We start from the raw sequence: 6,888 nt of genomic DNA on the forward strand, positions 1-6,888 counted from the left end.
ATGTGGGGATGGAGGCAGAGACTGGAGTCACTCGGCCACCAGCCAGGGTAACACCTGGAGCCTCCAGAAGCTAGAAGTGGCAGGAAGGATTCTCCACTAGAGCCGCAGAAGGGAGTGCAGGTCAGCCAACAGCTTGATTTCAGCTTTCTGGTCTTCAGACTGTGAAAGAATACATTTCTTTTGTTTTAAGCCCCCAAATTGGTAGAATTTGCTAGAACAGCTGCAAGAAACTAATACACCTGCTATGCCTTAACTGTGACTATGTGCATTATTGATACACACTTATATAGTCTGCAACAATATAAAATTGGGATGATTTTTAAGCAGGCACCACAAATGATAAAGTATTTTATTTAAACCTAACAAAATTGGCAGAAAGTTGATGAGGGCCTCAGTTTTCTTCAGGATTTCCTTGACTTCTAGGTCTACTTTCTCTGAGGCTGCCCCAGAGTTAACAAAATCTGCAGAGTTTGGGGTCATCTCAGAAACTCACTGCTCCTCTCCCCCAGTCCTCTTATCTTACCCTACCTAAGACAGAACAGAACAAGAAACCTCACCTGGTTTTACAACAAAAAAGGGAACAAGCACAGTTGGTCAAACCCAGGAATTAACCCAGCAACCAAATTCAAGCAGCAAAGCTGAGGATGGAGTGGCCCAACAAAGGCATGGACTAATTCCAACAAATGGAATTTTTCTTCTGCCTCTCTGGACGGTTCAGAATAATCACACGAGAGTAGGACTCAGAAGGAAAACAAAATAGAACATTTTCTTCTGCCTCTTTGGACGGTTCAGAATAATCACACGAGATTAGGACTCAGAAGGAAAACAAAATAGAACAATTCTATTTCCCTTCATTGAAGTAGGTGAAATAATCATCTCTTCAAGAATGTTTCTGTGCCCATAAAATGGCATTGCCCCTCAGCAATGCCAGGGGACATCTTTTCAGGGAAAATGGTCAAACCAGTTTTGTCACCTGCCTGGGTAAACAATGTCATCAAATGCATGACCAATCTGATCATGCCAGTGCTTAACCTGCATCCCCTCAGCTCCCCTTAATGGCATCTGTATGCCCATCACCCAGCTTCTGAATTCTCTGCTCTCTGGTTGCCAGTTGTAACTTAACTGTCTCCAGGACAACCCCATATACATGCCATTCTGAGGAAGAACGGATCTGATGAAGTCTCTTTAAAAGTCTTCTCCTGGGGCGCCTGGGTGGCTCAGTGGGTTAAGCCTCTGTCTTTGGCTCAGGTCATGATCTCAGGGTCCTCGGATTGAGCCCCATATTGGGCTCTCTGCTTAGCAGGGAGCCTGCTTCCCCCCCTTCTCTCTGTCTGCCTCTCTGCGTACTTGTGATGTCTCTCTGTCAAATAAATAAATAAAATATTTAAAAGTAAATAAATAAAAGTCTTTTCCTTCTGTCATTAAAAAACAAAACAAAAAAAAACTGAAACTTCTCAGTCTTTTTTTTTCTTCTTGGTCAATAAGAATCATGTGGTTTCAAATCAGGAAGGAAATTGCCAGTAGGTCCAAAATAGTAGGGGAAAGAGATAAGGGTAAGAAAGTGGGGGGAAAGCCACCTCTGAGAGAGCAACAGATGGAGGGAATCAAGTATGGGTTGGAAAGAAAGATGGCAGAAGAGAAGCAACACTGGACAAAGTCAAGAGTCAGGTTCAAATCCTGAGGTTCTGTCCTACTCATTGTTCAAGTTTGGGAGTCTTCCTGAGCCTAATTTTCTCAACTGTACAGCAGGCATAATACTCACTTTCCGGACTTTGAGGATCAACTGAGATAAGATAGATTAAAAACACTTCATGAGCTCTAAGTGTCAGAAAATGTTTGATTCTTTGCAGGTGTGATCAACAAGAATTAGCATTGTCTGGGGAATTGTAGCTCTCCCTGCCCCCACGCCAACAAGCACCCCCTACCTGAGAGACAGCACCCACTTCCTGTTTTTCCTTTCTTCTGTCCTGCCCCAGCATCTCTGCCACACCCTCCAAGGAGTCTGTCTTCTCCTAACTGGCTCTTTAGGATTTTCTGAGGCAGAATTAAGAAGAGGGAGAGAAGACAAGAAAAGCAAAAAGGAAAAAAATAGAAGGGGAGAAAAATGGCTAAAGACAATTTACATATGAAAGTGCTGAGGGTCAGGGAGCAGCAGGAGAGAAGGTGTGGTTGTGCACGTCCCACAAAGAGGAATTTTTTTAAGTAATTCAACAGAAGAGGCGCTGCAGTCATTGCAGAATTGAGAGAGTTGACTGAAGGGAAAGAAGTTGCTGTAGATTTGTATTTCAATCCAATCACAGATTTCCAAAAATCCAAATAGAAAAGAGAATTCCTTTTTAATTACTTTTGGCTTTGAAAATATGATTCTTGAACAAGATGCGGCTTCCAGCCTGAGCCATATGGGACATTGGTTTTATAAGGATTATAAACTCTAGCTGGTTGGACTGAGGAGTTTGAACTATCAAGGTATAAACGTGAAGTTGTTTTATTTTTCTACTAACTGTTACCAACTGTGCTCTGCCAAATCATCCAATTTTTCTATAGGTGAAGGGTCATCCTGTGTGATACCTCAGCCTGATTCCAGAACTTGTTAGTCACTTTCGGTTATAAAATGGTCCCATGTGGGTAACAAGACGTAGTCCTTAGTGCTTAAGAAGTTGTATTGAATTCAGAGTTCCACCATTCCCTGGGCGGGAGCACTGTGGCTCTGTGGTACATAGGGAATATGATCTGCTCTCTTTCCTATACTTCCTTCTTCCCTACGCTTATTCCTTTCATGTTCCACAGGAAGGGAAGAACAGAAAAGGGTTATTTCCTAATGCGATTGCACTAGCCAAGAGCAAAAGCACTGCTTTTTTTGTTGAGCAAAAGCACTGCTCCCTTACATAAACTCCCCTCTATCGTGGTTTAGGTACCTAATCTCCCTAGTGAGGCTGTTAGAGGTCTCCCCTGACCTACATGGGTCATTTCCCTGCTTTGGCGGTTCCTTGAGAACTGCTGCTGTATGCATCACCGACCCCCAGCAGCTATCGTCGAATGTGTGAATGTCTCTACCCCACACTTGAGAGGTCTTCCAAAACCCAGGACTCCCTAATCTCATCCATCCCCCAGATTTTCAGTTCTACAGCTTGGAGGCGTTATGGTCCATCTTTAGTTTGGGAGCTCAGGAAGGCAACTTGTTCCCTCTTCTTGCCAGAACCATTATGCAATTTCTCCTCTGTGCTTTTCCCCCACTCAGCTAGCACTCGGGTGGATCACCAGACCCAGAGGTTCAGCAAACACCCAGCCAAGGAATAAGGTGATAGTTTCCCTTGCTATCTCAGCTTCTGAAAAGAAGACCAGGTAAGTACTGCCCAAAGCGGAGGAAAGATGTGTCATCCTCTTCAGCAAAGTGTGTTGGTTAGCATGAACTCTAATGCAAGACTATCTGGGGTCCAGTCCTAAATTTATCATTTACTCCCTGGGTGTGCTGGTTATTTTTCTATTTTTCTATCAGCAAAAAATCGATTTTTTCATGGGCGCTCTATGGCACACCATAAAATTGGTCTAGTACTCTACATTTGCAGACTCTTGCCAGGTGGCATACCATTTTACAGATTGTAAGGAAGAGGAAGGGAGACTTAACCTTCCCTCTTCCAGCTCCTGTCTACAATACTCCTGCAGTGGCGGACAGCTATGGCTCCAACTTAATTCTTCGACACTCATGGCATCAGCATATCACACCCTCTCAGCAATGCTAGTAACAGCCACGCTAGTGCCCCTTCCCACCCCCTGCCACCGCCACTTTCTTAATGAGTACCAGCTAGCTTTGCTCTTTTGTTGCCCTGAGTACCAACAAAGCCTTCCCACCTACATGGTTGGCTGTGCTCCCACCAGAGCTCAGAGCACCATCCAGCCGTGCCTCCCACAGAGGTCTGAGCACCAGACCCTCAAAATTCCCTTCTAATACTTAATCACTTGCCTTGCAGAATTTCCTCTTCCAAACTCCCAGCTTCTAGTAACACTTCTCTTCCCTCTCTAGTAATGGCTGAGTCCTACCCTGAGAGATTCTTAATTAATTGGTCTTAGTTATGCCCTGGGATCAGGATTTTTAAACACACTATTATGTATCCAAGGTAAAGAACCATTGCAATAAGCCATTTTACAAATAATGAGAAAAGTTTTATGCAGATGCATCCACATCTTATCACATTAGTTCTCTAAGACCATCAGCACATTTGCAAAAATGTTGTTCACAGGTAAGGTCAAAACAAGGATGGCTATGTAATTAATTCTTAAAGTCAGAAGGTAGTTATTGAAATTCCACATGCCCAGCACTATACTGGGTACTATTCAGGACACAAAGAAGTGAAAGACGTGGTCTTTGATCATCCGATAACTTTAATTTAGTTAGAGAGGTCAAGATTAATACTCATGGAAAAAGGAAGAACTATACACAGACATAGGACAGTAATTGGCAAGAAAACAAAACATACAACAGGGATAGTTCAGTTTAGTGTTAAAAATAATCCTCTTGGGGCTCCTGGCTGGCTCGGTCAGTGGAGCATGCCACTCTTGATCTCAGGGTCATGAGTTTGAGCCCCATGTTGGGGCTAGGATTACACTTTTAAAAATGTTAAAAAAAAAAAAAAAAAAAAAAAAAAAAAAAAAAAAAAAAACACGAACAAACAATCCTCTCTTCTTCAAATCTCACCAAAGCAGGAGAACAGACTTTCCTCCACCTACAGGCCTCAGACCCTTTCCATCAAAATCACCAGGGTCGTTTCTATTTTAAGATTCCCAAGCCCCACCCCATTGTCTCTGACTCAGAGGAGCCTAGCAATAGCACTCTAACTCTCCAAATGTTCTCAGTAGAGGTGGTTTCCAACCATACACAGGAAAAAACTCCATCCTATTACTTCATCCTATTTTTCTAGCAAGCAGTGCCCTGCCTCTGGGATCCAAGCATCCAACCTCCCACTCCATTGTCCCCTGCACTTACCTGAGCTCCTGAGCTCCTCATTATAAATTATCTTCAATTTCAAACTGCTCTTTCAAGACTTGACCAAGAACTCTGCACTGATCCCAGCCCTAATTTCTGTTCTCACCTAATTATTGTTGAACTTGGATTCTACCAAGCCCACTTACTTCTGGGGCTTTTTTCAGTAGGTCTTATCTGCCCACCCCCGGTGTTACCTCCATGCTCCTAGTATGTCTCTGAAGCTCACAGCAAGGCTCCTTCATGACCTATGGGTTTCTGGAAAGAGGAGTTTATACCTTACAATTTGGAACAGAGTAAAACTAATTGGCTATCACCATAACCAAAACCTATAGCCTTAGATTCATCAATTGAGAGCTTTGAACTAACCAGCTGAAAGCAGGAATGCATATTAAATTATAGATATTACCAAATTTTACCTCCTTCTTATTGGAAATGAAAGTTGAAAGAGCTAATGGGGTTTTGTGCAGTTCTGAATAATGATACTACCTATTGCGACAGTTTATAGTTTACAAAATTCTCATATGCCTTTACTCTGTTGACCCCTTTACAATTTTGTAAAGGAGGCCATGATGTGATGTCATTTTCATCCCCACTTTATGACTGAGGAAACTGAGCTACTAAGGCCAGCTTTGGAAGACTATGACCCCCACCCCAAAGTCTCCTGAAGACTCTTTGGTCACTGACTAGCATTCATCAGAGTCCAGATAATTCTACACAAAGAATAAGGAACACCAAGCTTGTGTCAGATATTCTACATATATTATCCTTCTCCTCTTCCCCTGGCTCATTCCTTCTCACCCCCAGTGGTTTTCCCACTGTTTCTCCAAAATGCCAGACAGCTCCTGCCTCAAGATTGCTATGCTCATTGGTCTCTCTGCCTGGGAAGAGTACCCTCCAGCTACCCACAGGCCTGGATCCCTTCTTTATTTCCTTCCAGCCTTTAGTCAAATATTCTCTGTGAAGACTTCCTTGACCAATGTGCTTAAAATTCCAATTCCCCACTACCAATCCCTACCCCTTCACTGTTGTTTCTTCATTTTGTCTCCATGGCCCATATCACCACTAGACACAATATTCATGTTCTTTATTGTCTAGCTCCCCCACAATAGCATATAAATCTCATGAGCACAGTTTCTTATCTGTTTTGTTAGCCACACAAAGTAGGCAGTCAATAAACATTTGTCAGATATGTTATAACATCTAAGCCTTCAGCATCTCTGCAAGATAAATGTTATTAGTTCCACCTTAGTACTGAAGAAACTAAGACAAAGAGTTTAAGTGATTTTTCCTAAATCTAGAGTTGCCAGATTTAGCAAATTAAAACATAGGATGCCCAGCTAGATCTGAATATCAGAAAATCCAAAATTAAGTTTTTTTTAATTTTTTTAAAGATTTTATCCATTTATTTGACAGACAGAGATCACAAGTAGGCAGAGAGGCAGGCAGAGAGAGAGGAGGAAGCAGGCTCCCCGCTGAGCAGAGAGCCCGATGTAGGGCTCGATCCCAGGACCCTGCAATCATGACCTGAGCCGAAGGCAGAGGCTTTAACCCACTGAGCCACCCAGGCACCCCCAAAATTTAGTTTTTAAATAGAATTTATGTTCCATGGAATATTTAGGGCATAACTTATAATAAAAATCTGAAAATTTATCTGAAATTCCAATTTAATGGATCATCCTGTATTTTGTCTGACAGCCTTACCCAAATCGCACTACAAGTAAGAGAGAGAACTGGGAATACCACCCATGTTTCTTTGACCATGAAGCCCTGCTACCATCTCTCATTCTGAAAAAAAGAGATCAGACAAAGACAGATGTAGCTATCCTCACAAAGACTACTGATGAAGAAAGTGCCTTAACATGCCTTGCCAAAAGTTTCGGTCATAGTCTCTGATACAACTATACCTA

The sequence above is a fragment of the Mustela erminea genome, chromosome 1 (assembly GCF_009829155.1).
Source record: "Mustela erminea isolate mMusErm1 chromosome 1, mMusErm1.Pri, whole genome shotgun sequence".
Taxonomy (NCBI): domain Eukaryota; kingdom Metazoa; phylum Chordata; class Mammalia; order Carnivora; family Mustelidae; genus Mustela; species Mustela erminea.